Source organism: Paroedura picta, chromosome 2 (assembly GCF_049243985.1).
Source record: "Paroedura picta isolate Pp20150507F chromosome 2, Ppicta_v3.0, whole genome shotgun sequence".
Classification (NCBI taxonomy): Eukaryota; Metazoa; Chordata; class Lepidosauria; order Squamata; family Gekkonidae; genus Paroedura; species Paroedura picta.
In genome coordinates, this window is record NC_135370.1 from 138,676,118 (window position 1) to 138,698,972 (window position 22,855).

Genomic DNA, 22,855 nt, shown 5'->3' on the forward strand with positions numbered 1-22,855 from the left:
TTCTATCATGCACATCAGGTATTCATGCCACTGTCAGGTCTTCCAGTGCTGACACAATGTTCTACTCTACCGAATGGGATCAAAGCACCATAACAGCTAGTTTATACATCTTTATACAGCTGTGGCTGTATAAACCTAAAAAGTGAAGGCCTAAGTGGACGGAGAAGTGTTCTAGCCAGTTGGGTGGGGGCCCAAGTCGAAGGCGCAAAGTGCCTTCTGATTGGGCCCTCACCAGGACAGACCAGAGTTCCAGTCAGTCGGGGGCCCGAAGCCAAAGTTCTGACAGGGCCAAAGTTCTGATAGGGCCCGCCCAACCAGGGGCAATCTGGAGACATCGCTGCCAGTCTGCCTCTGACCACCGCAGGGAGAGGAGGTCAGTAGGGCTGCCAAGGGGAATGAGAACAGGCTTGGACAGGCTGTGCCAGCCCTTTTCACCCCAAGCCTGTCCTAACTGTCATGTCCAACTGCAAATTGCCTCAGAACCCTGACAGAGCTGGCAGGAGAATGGTGAGTGTGCTCCCCCCACCCTTCAGGCCTGCTGGGAAGGAGCCTTTAACAGCCCCTGACTGAGGGGAAGGAGGCCTTTCCAAGAACTACGCAGGGGAGCCTGAGGGCATTCCTTTTGAGGGGGGGGAACTTTCCCCTTCTTCCAAATAGTTGGCTGACAGGGAGGCCACATAAAAGCCCCTTCTCACTTAAAATACTGCTCTGGCTGGAGGTTAGACACAGCCAATCAAAGTGTATTTCTTCTTCACAACTCTCTGCAGATTAGAGACCATTGCACAGTGTTATTTTGCATACAAAACTGGATGCAGTTGCAGTGTTTCTTTTGTCTCCTGTTTCATCTGCACAACAACCCTGTATAGTAGGCCTCAAGTCTTTCAATTCAACAACAACCTGTGTGGGAGGCCTTAAATTTTTATTCTCTACTAGAACCCTGTCCAAAGTAGCCCGCAGAGTCCAGCCTTCAAAGAAGCCATTGTTGCCTGCAGTTGGGACGGAGTGGTGCAGGTGTGTCCCTCCTGGGCTATGGGCTATGGCCAGCTCATACCAGCAACTGTTTGTATTCTGGGGTGCAGACAGACCAACATCAGTCCTGTGAGTCTGGAAAGTGCAGGAAGATCTAAATACATATTTAAAGCCTGAAACTGTAAATAGTTAACAAGTAAATGGCTGGAGAGACATGGGAACTGACTTGACTTTTTCCAACCTTGGCCTGGCAAATAAAATTATGCAGAACTTGGAGGAATTAATTGCCATGTAATCTCCCCCTAAGAAGAGTCTCCAGTCTGATTCTCCCTTCACATATCTGAAGACATGGCTCTGGAAAGCTCATGTGTAACCACTATGCCACAATTCCCAAAGGTCAGTCCTCTCCCACACTTAACCAACATTCCAAACCACAGGTTCTTGACACCCATATCTCCACACCCATGCCCTCATTTGCCACCACGCCAACGCAACCTCCCATACAACACACACATTCAACCTCAGGCCCTTACAGACTGGACAGCTCCTCCCCTTCCTCTTCCCACTGCCAAGCTCTAGCACCCGTTGTATTATTGGATACAATGGGCTTTGCCCCTAGTTCCTACATAAAGTGGCCACATGTTTTCAATAGCAGCCACATGGGAGCAACAGAGACACAGAGCCAGCTTGGTGTAATGGTTAAGAGCGGCAGCTTCTAATCTGGCAAGCTGGGTTTGATTCCCCACTACTCCACATGCAGCCAGCCGGGTGATTTTGGGATAGTCACATTCCTGTTACAGCTGTTCTTGAAGAACAGTTCTGTCAGACCTCAGTCAGCCTTAGCTACCTCACAAGATGTCTGTTGTAAGCCACTTTGGGACTCTCTCCGGTAGTGAAAAGCAGGGTATAAAAACCAAATCTTCTTCTGGGGAGGAATAACTTTAAAATATCCCAGCAGTCTTAGAAGTAGCCAGGGGGCAAGGCATAGGTTCTCCAGTGGGCAACCAAGATCATACCAGGCTAGAGCTGACCCTCACTACATAACAGAAGAGAGACTTTGCTGCAGGAAATTAGGTTGGAGAGCTGTTGAACCAGCAACCCCCTCTTCCTGCTGAATGACTTAAGTGTTTGATCCTGCCAGTGGCATCTTTTCAATGCAACTGAGTCGGAAAAGCCCTGGGAAAAGCCCTGTCAAACATATGGTCCTTGGCCCATGCTCACTTCATGTTTTGCTCCTGAAGTCACTGAAGAGCTAGTGGGAGAATGGGTGGTGCAGGGGACCACTTGGGAAGTGCCTGATTTGCCTGAACCTTCAGCTCTTGGATGGCATCCAGTTGTGACAGAGAAGGCAGGGGTTCTTCTGGAGCGTTCTTCTGGAGGCGCTGGGGTCTATGGATCCTGGGGTAACAAAGACTGTATGAGGTTTCTCTCCCTTTGTTGAGCCTCTGTCTTCCAAGAAGTCCTCCAACGAGAATGGGCTGGGGCAGACCCTGACGTTCATTGACTCCTTTAATATGGTTCATGGTTTCTCATGTTACCTCAACACCAAAGGAAGAGCTCGTGCTACAGCATCTCCCACACAACTAGGGTAAATCATGGGATACATTCAACCAAGTCCGGCATAGATTTGCTTCATAGCTATAGAACTTGAAAAGGGAATGAATTTTTCAAGTTTGTCTACATGTTCTTTCTCTTATCTTTTTTACATTAGGGAAAATTGTTAACCTATTTATATCCATGTATTTTTACTGAGTGGATAATGCAGGATGAGAAGGGTTTTTTGTTTACTCAAACTCCATCTACTTTTTGACTTTTAACTCTTTCCCAACAATTCAGTAGTCATTTTCTGTTACTTCAAAAGCCAAAAGTGCAGTTAACACACTCATCGGAGAAATCATGCACATGCAACTCCGTTCTGACTTATATACTGTTTTGCATATGTTGAAGAAAGCGGGGAAAACAAGGGAAGCTTCAAAAATATTTCCTTTCATGTTTCCTATAGTGTTATCAGCAAGGTTTGCTAAGCTCTAAATATAGACTAAATTCTTTGATATGGTGTCATTTCACAGAAAGACCCCAAAACTTATATAACAAAAGGCACCCTTAAGATATTTTTACCTTTCCAAAACTACAGCACTCTCTTTATACTTACCTGGGTCAATTGCAGAAAATATGTTTTCTTGCTTTTTTGTTTGTTTGTTTGTTTTAACCAGCATCTACATTCTGACACAGGAGAATGAATGAAATAAAGGGTTTTTAATGGTTCACATTTACAAGCACTTCTTTTTCTTTTCTTTTTTAAAAAACTCACTGGATTGACAGTTCGGCAGATTTTACCTGGGCGGGTTTTGATACCAGAAGTGTAAATACATATGCCACAGTAAGACATTGGTTTTAAAGGCTTTTTAAAATAGATATATGAGCCTCTTGTGGCACAGAGTGGTAAGGCAGCAGACATGCAGTCTGAAAGCTCTGCCCATGAGGCTGGGAGTTCAATCCCAGCAGCCGGCTCAAGGTTGACTCAGCCTTCCATCCTTCTGAGGTCGGTAAAATGAGTACCCATCTTACTTGCTGGGGGGTAAACGGTAATGACTGGGGAAGGCACTGGCAAACCACCCCGTATTGAGTCTGCCATGAAAACATTAGAGGGCGTCACCCCAAGGGTCAGACATGACTCAGTGCTTGCACAGGGGAAACCTTTACCTTTAAAATAGATATACAAAGTGGGTTTTCCCACAATTTTTCAATAAATCCTGTTATGCATGGCAGGATCCCTGCCTTATGCCTTGGCACACTGTCTTCTATAACCAATGGCACCCCACAATAGTCTAGGCTTAAGCTAAAGCCATGACACTGCTAGGGTCAGCCAAGCCAGGCCAGACTCCATCTTAGAAATCTTGCTCTCTGCCTCAGGTTTGGAAATCCAGGTGCCTCCATGCCCTACTCTCGACCCCCCCCCCATTGTATTTCTAAGTGAGTGGACTGGCTTCCTCCTGTTTGCCTAAGGGCTCCTAGGAAAATCCTTTGTCTTGCAACATTTTTCACACTTGGCCCCTCTGCCAGGGGATATTTCCTCCCCACACCCTGCCAGCTAGACCTGATGGCTCTCTTCCTCAGAGCCATTAATACCTTTATCCAAATCCATTTACGGCCATCCCCCCACTTGGCCAGGCATTGTCCTAATCTCCGGGGACCCTGGAAACTTCCAGCACATGCTTACCTGAGCCTTGTCACATAGCCCCCTTCCCAAAATCCTATAAAAACTGTGGCTTCACACAGCCACTCTGAGTGTCTTCCAACCCGGGACCTCCCACGCTGGTTCGTGCTCCTTCCTCTGACCCACCACTCCTCGGACAGGTAACTATCAAGCCTTCCACTCTTCCTCCCCCTTCTCTATATGACTGCTTGTATGTGTGTTAGCTATTTGTGTGTACTTTTGTTATTTTCCTTTCAATAAAAGCTTATATTAATATTTTACCTTTAAATCTGTATTTGCCTTGAGTTCCCACGGGCGGAATAAACCCTCGTATACAAAGGTAACGATCCGATAACGCTAAGTTACCCCCCTCTCGCAGCATTTGAGCTAATATTCCCCACAAGCTCAAAGATACGTGTTTTTAGGACACGTGTCCAAGCAATTTGGGTAACAGATTATGGTGGATCTCGCGGGCAGTTGCCCCAGGCTTACTCGGGAGTAAAGTGGACGCACGGCACTCTCCAGTAACCCGGACGTAAGGGGAAAAGCCCGTTTGAACTCTTGGCATAAGTGTGTGAATGTGCTCTTGGAAGTGTGCTTTCTAAAAGGGTTGGCCTCTCTCTTTTCTACCCTTTTGCTATTGTTTTGCTCCTGCTGGAGATTAGTTTCCTTTAAGGCTAGGAACACCAAGGCAAGGTTTTCTTAGGCTTAGACGGGCGGGTGGACGACACGCACCCAACAACAGTTTTCTTTAAGGCTAGGAACACCGAGGCAAGGTTTTCTTAGGCTTTTAGACGGGCGGGTGGACGACACGCACCCAACAACTAGGGATTTGCCAAGCGTAGGAAGGCGTTAGGCAAAATTCCTCTTAGCTGTAGGAAGGACCAGGAAAATCCCCCTACTGCTAAAATCTGTGCAAGCAGAGTCGCTCTCTGTAGCACAAAACTGCCCTGCGGCCGCAGGAGTTGGAGTTTCGAGTGTCGGGAGTGGCACGAGAACTCAAGCGGGCTTTGCGAAGCTCAGATGATCCAGGTTTTGGTAATTTTCCCCGTGTTCAGGAAAGCCAGGGCGATCCTAACCGAATAAATTAGCCGGTACCCTCAGGTTTTCTTGGTAGTTTTGTCCCTGAATCGAGAGAGCCCCGGCCATCTCGGTATAAAATAAGAAAACTAGCCAAACCCCGTAAGGACGTGCCTTGACGGGAGCCCTTCCCCCTTTCCCCCTTGCCGCTTTGAAGGATATAGAAGCCGCAAGAAAATCCCCCAGTGATTTCTTCCCTAAAAATACCTTCAGGTTTTCGGTGGTTTTCCCGAGGATCAAGTGTGCTCCGGCAACCTTGATTGGAAAAATCAGCCATCTGCTTGGTTTTTGGTAGTTTTTGCCCTGAACTGAGAAGAGCCCCGGCCATTCTCAGCCAAAAACAAACTAGCCACACCCGTAAGAGGTTAAACTCCACGGGATCCTTTTCCCTCTCTCCCCTGCTGTTTAAGAGACGAGCAGCGGCTGCCCCTAAACTCATCCCCTCTGTGCTTGCTTGCCCAGCGACAAGAAGCCAGAAAACCAAGCCCCGTCCCCTTTAAGATCTTGGAAATTAATAGGAAGAAATGGCATCCAGATTCAATCTGACTGGCCTGATTGCCCGTAAGGAACCGGCAGACAGACTGACACTCTGGGTGACCAAGAAGGGCGGCCGGAACCCCTGGCGCCCGGGAGCTTTCAAAAGCTCCAACCCCCTGGAAACCCTTACTGAGGCTTTCCAAGAATGGTGTAACACCAGAAAGCTCGGGGGTGGCAGTAAGGACTCTTATGCCACTTGGGGTATGTTTGTTGCCCTTCAGGACAGTGTAGCCCAGATTGCTGAGCTGCAACATGCCCTAGAGGAGAAGGATGCCCTAGTGAAGGAGCAGGTAGCTCAGCTGACTGACCGTCTCGAACAGCGGGAGGCCCAGTTAGCTGATCTCCTGGAACAGTGTGAGGCTCATATCATCCACCTCTCTGAGATGGAGGACATGAGAACTGAGCGCTTGAGTGCACGGGTGGAGAAGGCTCATCAGCTTCAGACCATCCAGGAACTAGAAAGTCAGCTCCAAGCCACAAGGCAAAGAGCTGAGGTAGCAGAGGCTCGCATTCTCGAGCTAGAAGCTGAGCTAGTTAAGATCAAGGGAGCTGCACAGTTCCTAGTGGAGAACAATGTGGCCAAGCATGCTCAAGTAAGCCATGAGGCATGCCATAGAAAAATGCAGCAACTTGAAAAGCAGTTAGAGCTCCAAAGGGCTCTAGTTGCCACAATTCATACAGAGACTCTTCCCCTTCTACCTTCTGAGCCTCTACCAGAAGAAATAACCCCCAAAATGTTCATAGAACCCCAAGGGGAAAATTCAGCTCCCTTCCACCCAGTTCTAGTTACAACCCCTGCAGATAGAACTGAGAGGCAGGAAATCCAGAAACAGCTCCCCATTGCAGGCCATCTTAGAGAATCGGGTACTCTTGAATTTCCCACTAACCAGGACTCCAAAAATTTAAACATTCAGGCAAACAGTGGTCTCTACTCTCAGTACAGGATCAAGAGGGAGAACCGCTTTAATCAGAATCACCCCAATTCTAATAGGAATAGAGACAATCGCTCCCTGCAGCCACCTAATGGCTGGAGCAAACAAAAGCCAGGAGAAAGGAGTAAGCCACAAAATGGTTTCCCTTCAAATAATTTCCCCCCAAATACTCTCAAACCTAAATACTTTCAGAATAGAAATTCTGCCCCTCAGTGGCAGAATAAAATTAGGGACCGGATTTTTCTGTGGCGGGAACTTAGAAATACTGGGGCAGACATGACCCAGTATGATAACCAACCCACATCTGTGCTCATGTGTGCCTTTGTGAAGGCCATGAGGAAGAGGAAAACCAGGAAAATGCTCAGATATGAGCCAGAGATGGAGACAAGAACTAGGCCCACAGAAATTTCTTCTGAATCCCCTAAGGATTGGCAGAAGGAAATAGAGAAATTTAAAACTCTTACCCAGAAACAAGATTTAGAAATTAAGGATCTTAATGAGAAAAACAAGGAATTCCAGGGTGAACTTTTAAATGTAAAAACCCATTTGCAAAATGTACTGGATTTCCAAAGCCACACAGATAATAAATTGAAAAGAAAATACAGTAGACCCAGTAACCCAGCTTCACCTCTTGTCTTTAAAGAAGAGGAAATGTCCTCAGTTCCCCCATCACAGAGTCAGGAAGGAAACCCTGCCTCTGAACCTGTACAGAGTTCCAAAATCCAAGGTGACAACCATTATTTTAACAGGGAAGAATTTGTTGCAAGGACAACATTCTTTTTCAATTTTCTCTTAGCTTCCCTCCTCCCAGTAAATGTTGCAAGCAAAAATTTTCAAATTTTAAATTTGGCTGCAATTGGTAGAGCCTCCAGCTATAGTTGCAGTCACACTGAAACAGCCACTATTTTGCAATCTTAAAACAGACTCTCTTTGTCTAACTGTTTTCCTAGGTACTCAGCCCCATGACTCATGCCTTGCTCTCCCCTATCCAGGCAACTAATCCACATAACAAAGGAACTTTATTCTTTCTTCTCAAATCAGGAAGTGAAGAAGTTTTGTTTCTTTAAAGACCTCAGAGAGAATCTAAGGGGGGGAGAGTACAGTAAAATAGTTCTGTTCTAAAATATGTTTTGTTTTAGTTTTTATTTTAAGACAATTTTGGCTGCTTTTAGTATTTGAAATATTTTCTCTTTGAGAAAAGGCATTCCCTCCATAGCTTTTCCTTCTCTCTGACATTTTTACTTCCTATTTCAAATTTTAATTGGCAGTTAACATTTTTTCCCTCTTTTCATAAGACAATTTTGTTTAAAAATCTGTTTTTGCAATTTTGCTTTTGTTTTGAATATGTTTAGAAAGCTTCATACAGACCTTTCATTTGGGTACTGAGGCTTCCACTCAGCCTGACTCCTATGAAAAGGCACTCTGTGTATGTACAGAGGAACAGTCTTTCCTCCTTAAAAACACAATTCTTTTGACACACTATTGTGTAATGGGACTCTGACTTCATCTTCATGTTCTTCTCATTCATTCTTTCCCACTCATATTCTCAACAGTACTTCAATGTAACTTTTAAAAGAACCAATTGACATCTAATCAGCCTGGCCTACCAGCAGGCAGATCTCAATCTGAAAAACAAGTTTCTATACCTCAACCTTTAAATTTTCTTTGAAGTTATTGGTTTTATTCATTTTTATAAGAAACCTTTGCTTTTAGATTTGTGCTTATGTGCTCTAACTTTTTAGATTGTTTATGTCAATCCACAATATTTTGCAAATTCTTTTGCCATGTTTTTGAGTCCTCTTTTAATTAGGAGTCCTCTCTTGTGCTCTTTATTGCAAGATCTTTATAGATCACAATCCAAGTTTTGTTTTTGAAGCTTTCTTTTTGTGTTTTGATTTATCTTATGTTCCTTATAGAGAAAAATCTGTAGTATGTTTTCTGCTTATGCTTTTAATCTATTGCATATCAGAGCTTCTATTTCTTTTTGTGCTTATTAACTTGGGAAGCAATTGACCAGATTCTATCTAGCAATTCTTCTTTTCTTCCCCCTCATATATATATTTGTACTTGAGCTGCTAATCTATTCATTCACAGACCATGTGCTACATGTTTGCAGGAACCTTTAATTTTGGCTCTTTGATTCTTTTTCTGAATGCTCCTTTTTACACAACAGTGCAGAAGTCCAGTAGACCCAGCCTCCAAAAATGATCTTCTTACAGGACTTGAAGGACTTTCTCTCCTCTTGTGTATTTCTACAAAGCATCTTGCTTCAGTCACCCATAGTAATCTATCAGTTTTCTCTCAAATTCCCAAACTCATCAGGAGTTTGGCATCCTCCTTCCCTTGTCTTATGATTTTGCTCTAATCTCCCTCTCCCTCCCTGGAGATGGCATCTAGCTCCTCTTAAATTCTATTTTCAGTCTCTGTAAAGTCATGGTGGGCACCCACCACAGTGGATCTTTTTGACAGCCACTTATGGGGGCACACCTCTGCTCCAATCTTTCATTTGAGTTCATTGTCTTCAAAGCTCTAAATTTTGAGTATTTTTCCTAATCTGCATATCCATCAGGCTGGGTGCCTCCTTGAGCCCAGCCTCAGCAGACTTTGCAGCATCACTCTTTGCAGCTGCACACACTTCTCCATTAAACTTTTGTCAATCTTTGTCCTTCTCTCAATTGGGTGTCTCCCCCTTGAGCTCTTCAGCTCCACTGTGCTGTTGATGCCCTGGGCCGCTCAAATATTCTTGCAACCCACGTCTGCCAAGTCTGCCCTAGGGAGGCTCCAGGCTTGTGCATCACAACCAATTTCTGATGGTCCTGCCTGCATGCTGTTCCTGCTCGCCAACCTCCAGACCTGACCTGGTCAAGATGACAGCGTTCCTCTGCCTGCATTTCCTGTGGATGTGTGCCTATGGTCATGACCTGCTGCTCTGTGCTTTCTGCCCCAGCCTACTTGCTGGTGAACTACTGATGCTTGCTGTTTACCCCAGCTCCTGCTCTATGAAGCCTCACTGCCCAGCCAGCCTGCTGCTTCTTCTATGTGCAATCTCTGACCCTGCATACCCTCTGACGCCCTGGATTAGTGCCTTTACTGCCTCTTCCCCTGCCATTTCAGTCACGAGGGGGGGAAGAAGATCAACTTGCAAGCTAACCCGGACTTGCACACATCTCCAGCTATTGGCTTGTTTCCACAACCACTTTTTTTTTTACCCCCATGGAGGAACCTCCTTTACCATTCTATGTGTTTGAAAACATCACCCAGCAATGTCTTATATATATATGCATATATATATCAACATCTTCAACTGCTGATCCAGTTGCTCATCTTCATCAATCCTCATGTTCAACTATTCAAGGAATCTCCAGCTTCACTCCCACCTTTGCCAATGGGACAAGGGGGGGAGGAAGTTTTTCAAACTGTATTGTCTGTATTCCAAATTGTATTGTGCCCTGTATTTCAACTCACTGTCTATTGCATTGTGCCTGTATCAGTTTTAAATAGTTTGCTAGTTTATGTATATACGTTTTGCTAAATTGCTTAGCTTTACCTTGTTCTTATTGCATTGCTTATTAGAAGCCATTGCTTAGTTCATTGTCTAACTTTTTAGTTTCTACCACTTTCTGCTTGCTTCATAGTAATTGCTTGATATTCTTTGCCAGCATTTTTAGGATTGCCTAGTGCTCGCATTCTAAAATATTGCTCAGGTACTGCCCACAGTTTCCTGCCTGCATAGAATTTGGTTTTCACTGCATTTGCTTTTTGTCTATTGTTTGCTAGATTGCCTTGCTCAACGTATTAGTTTGCACTGGTTCATTGCTTTATTCATATGGTGGAGACCTCACGCTTAGCTAGTTCATAGTTCATGTATGTTACATTTAGTTTTGAGTGGTTGTGGTAAAGAGGAACAGCAACTTCACAGCTTTCCTTAAGTCACCCAAACCCCTCCTAAATGTGTTTTGTTTTTAATTTGGCTTAAGTTTTTGTAGTTTTTGTAGTGGCAGAAGATGGCCCCACTTTTCTCTCTGAATTTCTAGTCTGAATTTCAATCTTTGCCGCCACTAACACAGTATATTGGTCTGTAGTGAATAAATTGGACATATAATTCACTACAGAAGGGGGGGAATGTTACGCATGGCAGGATCCCTGCCTTATGCCTTGGCACACTGTCTTCTATAACCAATGGCACCCCACAATAGTCTAGGCTTAAGCTAAAGCCATGACACTGCTAGGGTCAGCCAAGCCAGGCCAGACTCCATCTTAGAAATCTTGCTCTCTGCCTCAGGTTTGGAAATCCAGGTGCCTCCATGCCCTACTCTCGACCCCCCCCCCCATTGTATTTCTAAGTGAGTGGACTGGCTTCCTCCTGTTTGCCTAAGGGCTCCTAGGAAAATCCTTTGTCTTGCAACATTTTTCACACTTGGCCCCTCTGCCAGGGGATATTTCCTCCCCACACCCTGCCAGCTAGACCTGATGGCTCTCTTCCTCAGAGCCATTAATACCTTTATCCAAATCCATTTACGGCCATCCCCCCACTTGGCCAGGCATTGTCCTAATCTCCGGGGACCCTGGAAACTTCCAGCACATGCTTACCTGAGCCTTGTCACATAGCCCCCTTCCCAAAATCCTATAAAAACTGTGGCTTCACACAGCCACTCTGAGTGTCTTCCAACCCGGGACCTCCCACGCTGGTTCGTGCTCCTTCCTCTGACCCACCACTCCTCGGACAGGTAACTATCAAGCCTTCCACTCTTCCTCCCCCTTCTCTATATGACTGCTTGTATGTGTGTTAGCTATTTGTGTGTACTTTTGTTATTTTCCTTTCAATAAAAGCTTATATTAATATTTTACCTTTAAATCTGTATTTGCCTTGAGTTCCCACGGGCGGAATAAACCCTCGTATACAAAGGTAACGATCCGATAACGCTAAGTTACCCCCCTCTCGCAGCATTTGAGCTAATATTCCCCACAAGCTCAAAGATACGTGTTTTTAGGACACGTGTCCAAGCAATTTGGGTAACAATCCTTAAGAAAATTTACAATTTATTCATGTTATGACAGACACGGTATACTGATGAAGTTCTGACATTGCACATACAAGCATAAGGAAGAAGAGAATTTTGATCAGTCAGGTAAAAATCAATTTTCTTCATAGATAACCTGGAAATGTATTTTTTTCCTTTGTCTCCTCCATGTATCAAAAAACAGAATAGAAGCCAACAGACATAATAATAATAATAATAACTGAAGATCGATTTGTGTCATTTGCAAGAAACTTTAGTGCAACTCTGAACGACAGTTGACAGGATTAAATCTTTAATTACAGAGAGGGGAGTTAAGTGGAATGGCTGAACAGGACTTCAAGAGACAAATGAATGGATTATAACTTTTTGCTCAACCCTTTCTGAAAGATGGTAAGATGATAGCTAGCAAGCCTTTACTGTACCCGTGGCTGAGCTGCCATTGAGGCATCCAAGCTGATCTTCCTAAATAGGTTAAAAGATGACAATGTGATATTTTAAGCAGGGATGATTTGAATTTTTTCCCTCCAGTTTTATAGGGAGGTGAATCAAAATCTGATTTGTTACACCAGATATCACTGGTGCATCTTTCTTCCCAGTCTTTAGATGCCTTGCAGGCACAGGAAGCAGAATGTCTCCTGGGTATAAGAGAGGTGAAGCAAGCTATTCTCCTTCAAGGAGGCTCTGTTCAACCCATTATCTCTCATTGGTGTGCTATCGTCTATTCTATCAAAATACAATGATTGAATAAAACATTTTATTTCAAATAAATGAATGTACTGATTTAATCAAGGTTTCTACTGTGTGGTATTATAGTTCCCCAGATGAACACTGAAGTGCAAAGCTGTGGAGGGTTTTCAAGTGTCCAAGTTAAATCATGGCCACCTCTCTTGAAATCAGACTGCTTCTATCAACTCAGTTAAAATACAGCTATTCTGCTCCTTTTGATCAGACTCTGGCACTTATTTTTAGGTAACCTGCTTTTACTATTATGACTATGTCTGGCACTGGGGATTCATATTAAGAAGAGTTGACAATTTACTAATTTATGATGTCTTTCCTTGTATTTTAGTGTTTTTGGCAGACTAGCCAGTGTTGATGTATTAGCTAAGCATTCAGACTTGAGATCTTGAAAGCGTTTTTTTTTAAATAATGTTCCTTCATCTGAACACTGAATATTTTTGACATTTTAAAATTTAATTTACAGAAACAGACTGGATACCTGAGACATGAACCCTTCTGTTGCATGCAAATGCCCTTTTCTGACACACTCTTTTGAATGCTTGCCTTCATCTTTGTTTTCTTGATTTATTTTCAGATAGATTTTTATCCACTGTTGTTTTTGAAGTCATCTCTTTTCCCTTGTTTACCTGTTGAATATCTTTGAGTCTCAGAAATGTTCATGGGCAATGTCCCCTGATAGAACTGGCCTTCATTTCCTTACTCTGTGTAGTGAAGGCCTCTCTACTATCAAAAACACAGACTCTTTTATTTCTTCTCTAGTTTCCCCCCTCCCTTTTCATTCCCACCCCCAAAAATAGAAAGTTTGGAATATATGATATGAAAAGGCAGTAAAGTAGGAATAATCAAATACAGTACTTGTTTCAGTTACACTCTAAGACCAATTATGCACGGGGGAAATAACGCACATTCGGGTTGGAATGGCGGCGACTAAAATCACCGATAACGCACGGTGCCGGCTGCAACCGGCCGCAGCTTCGGTGCATGCCGCCGAAAAAGCCGTGTTAGCGAAATGCGGAAGAAAGCGCAGCTTCCGGGTGACCGGGGTGCAACCAGAAGCTCGGTTACTCTGGGTTTTGCCGCTGTCGCGCCCCGTCCCGCGCATAACCGGTGTGCTTCGCGTCTTCCCCCTCCGCGTTTTCCATGTGACCCGAAATTGCTGTTTCGGCGGCCATGCATAATGGGCCTAAGAGAAACAAATATACGATGAAGGGTTCCAAAATGCCTTTGTCTGAAACAGTTATAAGTTGCCCTCTATTGATGCTGCATCTCAATCACAATGAATCTCCCTGCTCTACAGTTTATTGTATTTGTAAAATTTATTTCTTGCCTTTCTGTTGTCATCTGGGTAGACTTGCCAGGTCCTTCCTGGCAACAGATGGGGGAGGGGCTGAACAGGAGGGAGGCCTAAGCCATGTCACCAATGATGTCACTTCCAGTGTGCACCAGAAGTGACATCTGGTATTTGCACAAAAATTCTATGATAAAAATGGCTTCTACCATATTTTTGCCCTAACACCATACCATTACAACAATATTGGTGATATGACATCACTGCCGGTACACACTAGAATTGACGTTGCTGCATGTTTGGCAACTATGGCCTAGGCCTGCCTAGGGGGGGAGCAGGGATGAGGCCCCAAGGGCATGGGTTCCCATCCCTCAGCAGGGGATTGACAAATCCTATCACCAGGGAAGCAAGGCCAAAGCACATCTTAAAAACCATTAAAACCAAGCAAACATTATTCAAACCAAGCTAAAATACAGGTAGGTAATTACTGTCAAATTGCAACTGAATTGTATCAATTCCAGCCAAAGGGATTTTAAGGCAAGCAAAAAAAAAAAGGTGGTTTGATTTGCCATGGCCTTCTTCAGCAAACATTTCCTTGGTGGTTGGCCATTCAAGTACTGACACTGCTTAATTTCCAAGGTCTGACAAGATCAGCCCATACCATGGCACCTTTTATTCCCGAAATACACATACAAAGATGTTAAAATAACCATTAAAAGAAGGCAGGAAGGAGGGCAACTATGGTAGACACAAATCTACCTGATGGCAGAAGACAACAATAAAAGGGGAAAGATGAGTCTTCCTGGGGAGAGTTCTAGAGTTTTGAAATGTATTGTTCAATTGTAGAATCTGATGCTTGACGAAGGCCTATTATGCACGGCCGCTGAAACGGTGGCATGGAGAACAAGGAGGAGGAAGAAGCGAAGCAAACCGATTATGCACGGGATTGAACACAACGGCGGCAAAACCCAGAGTATCCGATTATGCACGCAGATACTCCGGATCCGCTTCTGGTTGCGCCCTGGTCCCAGGAAGCTCCTCTTTCTTCGACCCATTATGCACGGGGGTTTTAGCGCACATTCGGGGTGGAATGGCGGCGACTAAAATCACGGATAACGCACGGAGCCGTCTGCAACCGGCTGCAGCTTCGGTGCATGCCGCCGAAAAAGCCGCGTCAGTGAAACGTGGAAGAAAGCGCAGCTTCCGGGTGAGCGGGGCGCAACCAGAAGCGGCGCCCGGATCGGCGCGTGCATAATCGGTTACTCTGGGTTTTGCCGCCATCGTGCCCCGCCCCGTGCATAACCGGTATGTGTCGCGTCTTCCCCCTCCGCGTTTTCCACGTGACCCGAAATCGCCGTTTCGGCGGCCGTGCATAATGGGCCTTCCACATCTCGCTAATGTGGCTTTTTCGGCGGCATACGTTGACTCTGCACCCGGTTGCCGCCTGCAGCGTGCATAATTGGTGATTTTAGCTGCCGCCATTCCACCCCGAATGCAGACTTTCCACTCCGTGCATAATGGGCCAAAGGGATGCTGGTGTATTGCTTACAAAAATGTAAGCAGCAACACTGATCATATATGAAAAACTAGCATCTGATCTTACGGTAGCTGTCATTCTTATAGTAAAATGTCTTTTCCAATATTGTATGGTGGGACTCAACTCTTAAGCTTCAGCACCTTTCCCCCCCCCCTCAGTGTTTCTTCTCACTTATACAGCCCTTTATTTGTTTGTATTAGGCATGTGCCCACTTTCTCTGCCCTTTCTTTTGTAGAGATGGCTATTTTCTACCCTCCCTGTCTGTCCTGTCTGTACTTTCCTGGCAGATTAAATCTTTGTTTTCATTGCAAATAGCAGAAGGATGTTCTGAAGTTAATCTGTGCAAGGATGTTCCAATTTCCTCCATTATTGCTAGTAAAAGTCCTTGTATCATCTTGAAAGTGATGGCCAATGTTGAAAATGGTTCATTTTTGACGTTACTGACTGCCTTCTCTTCCACTGCAAATTGCAAGGGAGTGGAGAGTTTGACATAGTAACCTAGGCAGGGATATTTCAGTCTCCTTCAACTTTGGCACTGTAATTCCCGTGATCAGCCTGACGCTGGAGACAAATTTTAAGACTACCATCTTCATTTTCTGATGATCTATGCCTGCCGTATACAATCTTAGCTTCCATTCAAAATAACCTCAGCCAGGAGGCCTTGACTGTTTTCATTTTTGGCATTGCAACTTTCAACAGCATCCTTACCACAATGGACAGCATCCAAATGCCTACCTTTATTTTCTGATTAATTATGGTTGCCAAAGACAACCATAGTCGCCAATGCAAAAAGCAGGGGATCAGGGACTTCTAGAGATTATGGGGGCCAGGGTGTTCCAGTTCCTTTCATGTTTGGCTCTGTTACTCACATAATCATTGGGGTTGCCACCTCTGGGTTGGGAAACACTTGGAGATTTTTTTTGAGTGGGGGAGCCTGAAGAATGCAGAGATTAGATGCATAAGAACATAACAGTGTAAGAGAAGCCACATTGGATCAGGCCAATAGCCCATCCCGTTCAGCACTGTGTCACAGTGGCCAGAAGCCAGGAGCCATTAGGAGGTCCACAGTGGGTCCAGAACTCCAGAAGCTCTCCCACTGTTGCCCTCCAGCACCAAGAATACAGATCATCACTGCCCCATACATACTGTTCAATCTATACCTTCTGCTTAAGAGCTACTGCTGGTCCTCTGCTCCATATGTTTTTCCAATCCCCTTTTGAAATTGTCTGTGCTTATAACTGACACCACTTCCTACGGCAGTGAATTCCACATGTTAATTGATCTTTGGGTGAAGAAGCACTTCCTTTTATCTGTTCAAAGCTTACTGCTCTTTAATACCACCGATATCACAGTGACCAGAACTGTACTCAGCATTCCAAATGAGGCCACACCATAGATTTACACAGGGGCATTATGATACTGGCTGATTTTCTTTCAATCCCCTTCCTAATAATCCCCTGCTCAGCATATTGCAGTTGCACAGTGAGTTGACATCTTAAATTTGTTATCTACCACGACTCTAAGATCTTTCTCCTGGTCTTTTGTTTTGAAATATGCAAGATCTGCAGTGTGCATTATTGAGCAGAATATAAAGGGAATCCTGCAGGGGACGTCAGAAGAGATGTATATTTAGCATAGATAGGATAGAAACTTTCTCACGATTATCAGATTATCCCCTCTAGTGCCCTGATTGGCTCAACAAAAGATTTTTGAGTACACCACCTCCCTGCAGAACAGCAGCTGAATAGAAGAATGACTACAGAAAACAGCTAGATGGTTAGGTATCTCCCTGTTTGTATACATCGTTTCTCTTCCAAATAAAACTTTGTTATTGTTTCAAGAATTTTGGTGCTTTGCTCTCTCTGCGTATTCAAACTCCACCAATGTCCAGACCCCCCTCAACATATATTTATAGTTAGGATTTTTGGCTCCAATGTACATTGCCTTGCAATTCTTCTCATTTGCCACACTGATGCCCACTTCCCCAGCCTTGACAGATCCCTCTGGAGCTTCTCACTGCTCTCCCTGGTTTCCACTGCTCTGAAGTTCTGTGTCAACCACAGCCATTTTATTACTTTCTCCCATCTTCAGATCATTAAGGAACAAGTTTTAAAGCACTGGACCTAGTGCTGAGCCCTGCAGTATCCAACTGCTTATCACCTTCCACTGTGAAAACTGCCCATTTATATTCACTCTCTGTTTCCTGTTAATTATCTTGTTTTTAATCCACAAGACTTATCCTCTTATCCCATGACAGTTGAATTTACTTGGGAGCTTTTGATGAGAAACTTTATCAAAAGTTTCTGAAAGTCTAAACAACAATCTATTGTCCATATGCTTGTTCAGTGAACTTTGAGACAGATCTTTCCTTACAGAATCCTCCCTGATTCTTCCTCAATAGCTTTTGCTCTAATTTTGTACCTACTTTTGCTGTCTTTAATAACAGATTCCACCAACTTACTCAGTATCATCATTAGACTGACTAGCTTGTAATTTCCTGGATCTCCTCTGGAACCTTTTTCAAAGATGGTGGTTACTTCCAGTCCTCAAATCTACTTCTCTTAGATTCTCAGTTTTACTGAACTGCATGCCCTCTCTGACATACAGCTATTCTGACTCTGACCCTTCCCTCCCTATCCTTCCAATATAATTTATATCCAGGAATCACTATATCTCACGGATTAAATGCCCACAGTGACTACGTTTTCCTCTGACACCAAACATGCTAGCTCCCCACTTGACCTCAGACGCCTCTAGCATTTGCATATGAACATTGATGTGCCATAGCGTCTGCCTTCCAAAGTGGCTGTTCTCCAGCTGAAGTGATTTCTACTGCCTGGAGATCAGCCGTAATCTCAGGAGACCTCCAACCACCACCGCCTGGAAGTTGGCAGCTCTAATCATCATCCTGAAGCGGGTGACCAGTTTTAAGACTCAGGGTTTTATTGTCTGACATGTACCATGGACTGATAGACAAAAGGAAAATGACAGACACCTCCTTTTATCATTATAGACTGAACTTCTGCCCTGGTGTTCACCCATTGGGAGGAGATCTAGAGCAAAAGACTGAGCCAAGCCACTCTTGGATGGTCTGCAGGTAGCTTCCTTCAATTATTTTCTTTAAACAAGACCTTAAAGAAGACGTAGGAATGTTTGCCTTCCAGCTAAATATACTGATCATATTAAATGGAATTAATCCTGGCTTCCTCAAGTGATTCGTTAGTGTGTTTCTTGCCTTTGCAAAATGCTTTTTAAAAACAATGACACTGAATTGTCTTGGTATAAATTAGGTCATTGGAGGCAGGGTAACAATGTCTTCAAGGTGGTCCTTGACGCTGCCCCCACCCAAGATGCAGAAAGAAATGATAGAGGCTTTCAAGCCTGGCATTTGGTGCTGGTCTGTTGTCAGTGGGTTGTCTAATCAGATTTTTTTTCGGGGGGGGGGTGCATGCACACACACACACTCATACGTATATAATTATCTCAGCAACTGAACCGAAAAGACATGCGCGCACACCATTAGCATTTGGTTTCAGTAGTGCAAGATATGATTCTCTTTACAGAACAATCCCCAGTGCAGACAAAAAGCTATCCTGGGGTTGAGATCCTGCCACTCACATAATTATTTTGAGACAGACAGCTCCATTACTTCAGTGCCTGCACTTCAGAAGAGGAATGGAAACATTAGGAAAAGTTTTTTTCTTTGATGTAGAATATGCTGCCACTTTTTTGTTATTAAAATAGGAGCGAACGTTAAATAAATAAAATTTTGCCTGGAGGCTTCTGAAAACTAATGTTGTGTTTTGACAGTGTCGGGGTTTCCCCCCCCCCTCATTCCTGAAAGCATTATGTGAGCTAACTTAGGATTTCATGATTTCTGCTCCTTGCTACATAATACTCAAACTCTTTTCTTTTCATCTTCACTTTTTATTTGCATCCTCTCCCAAGTGTACTTGCAAAACTGCCTGAGAACTCAGCAGTTACCAAATTCTTTCCAGTCTCCTCATCAGGGGTACAAAAATCCATATACACAGAGAGAAGACTGGGGGGGAATGATGACTGTGGTTCTTTCCATGATTAAATGCAGATAGGCATTTGGAAAAATCTGAAAAAAAGAAGTAAAAATAATGTAGAAAACATTTCCCCATTTTATTGATTGCATTCAGAGCTTGCCTTTCTTCACAGGGGCTCAAGGCAGCCTAGAGAAGAGTTCACAGCCTGTGTGTTATCCAGGCCTTGACACAACCTGGGTCTCTGTCATGTCTCTTCAGATAACACCCTGGGCCCATGTTCTAAATTCATAACCTTCAACCAAAATGAAGAAGAATGGTACAGGACATTAAAATGATGATATTTAATTAACATCTAATTCCAGATCCAATTTCTGTCTGCTTCTTTTCTCCTACTTCTCAGAAAAAAAGCAAAAGTTATCTGGGTTGTGGACTGACCTAGCAAGCTTGGAAAATATTACCCCATTTAGTGGAAGAGCTGTTAAATCATCACTCTGTGTGTGCTTACTATCTGTACAACTCCAGTAAACTTTTGAAATTTTGATAGCGCATGGCAGAAAATGCAATTTCTACAACAGAGGGCCTAGAAGCACTGGGTCAAACTCAGCTTCTCAAACAATACAAGGAAGACAGAAGGAAATAAATAGGCATTAAATGTCAACTCTCCATTTAAGCCAGCAGTCTCAACTCAAGAAGGAATAAGAGACAGGATAGGGGAATGATGTTAAGCAATCATTTGCCTTTTACTTCACTACGGAGAATGAAATCAATTATCACAAGTACTATTTTACAAGTACAAATTGCCTGCCAGCTCCTGAAGGTGCATGAACATAAGAGATGCCCTACAGGATCACACCACTGACCCATCTAGTACAGCATCCTGTTTCAAACAACAGCCAACCTGTTGTCAAGAGCCAAAACAAAACTGAGACCTTCTCCAAAATTGCTTCCTACTGTATTCATTCACTTCCTAATATAATTCCTTTGAACTTCACATATGGGGAAGGATTCTGGTAAATATAACTTGGACTTCAGATCAGTTTCTGCTGTCCCAGGACCTCCTGTTCCTGCTAGCCTCAGTATCCAATTTAATCCTGTTAGGTCAAGTGACTTCTTACTGCTGCATCTGGCAGCCAGATTTCCCTCTTATCCAGGTTGACCAAAACAGCATATAATTTATAGAGTGTTCAAATTATGAATGTATTTCTACAACACAGAAGAGCTGGCATTTAATCCAAACATTTCTTGCTCTGATCCTGATAGATAAATCTCCTAATTTATAATAGCAGCCAGTAAGCTCAGTTTGGTGTTATATCCCCACCTGTGTCAGGGAGTTTATTTATAATGACTAGTTCTGAAGTAGCACCATTGTGCTACTTGATAATCTTACTGTTGTGTTCAGACAGAGTTTTTACCTGTAAATCTTCTAGAAAACAAGGTTTTAAAAGAGAAAGGATCAAAAAGGTGAAATTGCTCCTTTCTTTCCTTCTGTAAGCAGAATTCTGCTAATAGAAAAAGAATGGGTTTTATAGCCCGGTTTTGTCTACCTGATGGAGTCTCAAAACAGCTTGCAATCACCTCCCCTTTCTCTCCCCATAACAGGCACCTTGTGAGGTAGGTGGGAAACTTTGATTGGTACAGAAGACTGCTGCCAGGATGGTGACTGGAGTGGATAGTATGGACCATCTCACACCATTCATGGCCCATCTACACTAACTCTGTTTGTTTGTTAGTATTAATGGTGTTGACCATTACAATACCATATAGTGACAATCATAGTGAAGTACCAATCTACTTCCATATAAAATTAACCAATCACTAAGGTAATGTCTTGAGGTCCTGCTTCAGTTACCTCCATCTTCTATACTTAGCTGGTGGCAACCCAAGAGCGGGTCTTCATTCATTGCACTAAAATTATCTTTTCAGTGATATTCATCTGTTCCCTTCTATCATCTTCCACCAGCAAGTGGAGAGTTTTCTTGCTAAGGCAAAGGCTCAAAACACAGCTTTCCCCTTTTAGACATGGGATGTTTACAGTGAATGGGCAAACTGGAACCAATGAAACATTTGTGATCTGTATCATAGAATCATAGAATCATAGAGTTGGAAGAGGCCATACAGGCCATCTATTCCAACCCCCTGCTCAATGCAGGATCAGCCCAAAGCATCCTAAAGCATCCAAGAAAAGTGTGTATCCAACCTTTGCTTGAAGACTGCCAGTGAGGGGGAGCTCACCACCTCCTTAGGTAGCCTATTCCACTACTCTGGAACTACTCTGTCTGTGAAAAATTTTTTTCCTGATATCTAGCCTATATCGTTCTACTTGTAGTTTAAACCCATTACTGCGCGTCCTTTCCTCTGCAGCCAATGGGAACAGCATCCTGCCCTCCTCTAAATGACAACCTTTCAAATACTTAAAGAGGGCTATCATTTCCCGTCTCAACCTCTTTTTCTGTGATTCCCACAGTGTAAACTCCCGTGGAAGCTTGTATGTATATGCATCTATTGCATTTATAATGTACCATTTTCATATAAAGCTATCATATAAAGCTCTTTCGAGTCCTTGACCCTTCTCTAGCTGTTGACATTATGTTCGATTTACTTGCAAATAAAGACTGGGAAGTTTGAAGTAACTTGTTAGTTACCATGAAGCCAATAGTGCTCTATATTGAACATTTGGCTGGTAGCCATATACTAAAAAGCAGGGGGGGGATTAAAGCTACTGGAACCATGAGACCCAGTTTATGGCATGATCTTGTTTTTTTTATTTATTTTTCAGGGGAGAAGCGCAAGTTCCACACTGCGCAAGTTGGCAAAGGATACATCATAGATGCTGATCTTCACGATGCATCTATTTCCTGAATTTAGCTCCTGAAACTTCAATTGTGTCAGAGCAGCTGAGAATCTTGGTTTTTTTCAGAAGCTGGTTTGGTCTTTTCCTGGAACATTCACTGGGCAATGCTGCCTCCAAGTGTCGAAGGTGGAGAAAGCTACATTTAAGAAAGGCTTAGATAAAATGTTACCACATTCCTCCAGATATTTGAGAATGATTCGAACACTAGGTTATAAAACTCATGCTACTGGAAACCTTCAGATTCTGCCCTTGTAATATACCAAATCTATTCTAGCCATTTTGTGACCTTGTAGAGTAATCTATATATGTATATAGAAATTAAGCTTGAACTGCTTGCTTTACCATAATGTGTTTGCATATTGGGCATGTAAAATCCAAACATAAAATTCACCGTAACAGAGAGAATCATGAGATTTAAGATAACCAGAATAAGCTACCACAAAAAAAATAAAGTCCAGAGGAAAGTCAGTCTAAGGTCCAGTTATTCTAGAGTAGTTTCTTCACTTTAAATGAAGTTTCTTCTGGATTTCATTAAAAAAAATAATCTATATAAGTTCACTCCTTTCTGTTGTCTCTTCATTCTGTTATTTCTGGATACTTTCCCTTCTGGTATCTTTTTGCAGGATAATGAAGACACTTAAAACATATCAAGTAGTTAGCCGACCTATCATTCATTTATAAGAACAGTTT

General features: G+C 43.4%; 1 long non-coding RNA gene across 2 annotated transcripts; it reads left to right on the plus strand.

Annotated features, from left to right (window-relative positions):
- The first annotated feature begins 332 nt into the window (after positions 1-332).
- On the plus strand, positions 333-22,587 carry LOC143830456 (uncharacterized). Of its 2 annotated transcripts, none has more exons than XR_013228456.1 (6): positions 333-373; positions 11,773-11,843; positions 12,038-12,125; positions 12,549-12,704; positions 18,315-18,398; positions 22,091-22,587. It is a non-coding gene; the product is annotated as an uncharacterized LOC143830456 (long non-coding RNA). The 2 variants fall into 2 exon arrangements; XR_013228457.1 differs by lacking the exon at positions 333-373 and adding an exon at positions 484-507.
- Positions 22,588-22,855: the final 268 nt, after the last annotated feature.